Source organism: Brassica oleracea, chromosome C3 (genome assembly GCF_000695525.1).
Source record: "Brassica oleracea var. oleracea cultivar TO1000 chromosome C3, BOL, whole genome shotgun sequence".
NCBI classification, from domain to species: Eukaryota; Viridiplantae; Streptophyta; class Magnoliopsida; order Brassicales; family Brassicaceae; genus Brassica; species Brassica oleracea.
In genome coordinates, this window is record NC_027750.1 from 34,463,598 (window position 1) to 34,464,140 (window position 543).

The following is a 543-nucleotide window of genomic DNA, read 5'->3' on the forward strand; positions in this document are numbered from 1 at the left end:
CCACTTCACACCAATTGCCTTGTGTCCATTTGGAAGTGAAGCTAACTCCCATGTATCATTCTTTTGAATCGACTTGATTTCCTCATCCATTGCACTTCTCTATGACTTTTTTTCTTGGGCTTCTTCAAAGTTCATAGGCTCACAATCCGCAATTAGACAAAATAGAGTAAGATTGTCTTGTAGACTTCTAAAACGTGGAGTCCTTTCACTTGAGCTTTCATCTCCTTGAGAACTTGTTGTTGGTGAAGTTGGTGGTGTAGCTGGCTCTTCTCTCGGTTGCTCCACATTCTCTTCTTCAAAGGATGGAAAGAAGTTGTAGTCTTCATTATTTGATCTCCAATCCCATTCTCCTTCTTCATCAAAGATGACATTCCGACTAATGATTGTCTTCTTTGTTTCAGGATTGTAGAGCTTGTAGCCTTTGGAGTTAGCGTCATACCCAATGAAGATGTACTTCTCACTTTTATCATCTAGTTTGCTCCGCTTCTCGTCTGGAACATGAGCGTGAGCAATGCTTCCAAAGACTCTTAGGTGTGAGACTCC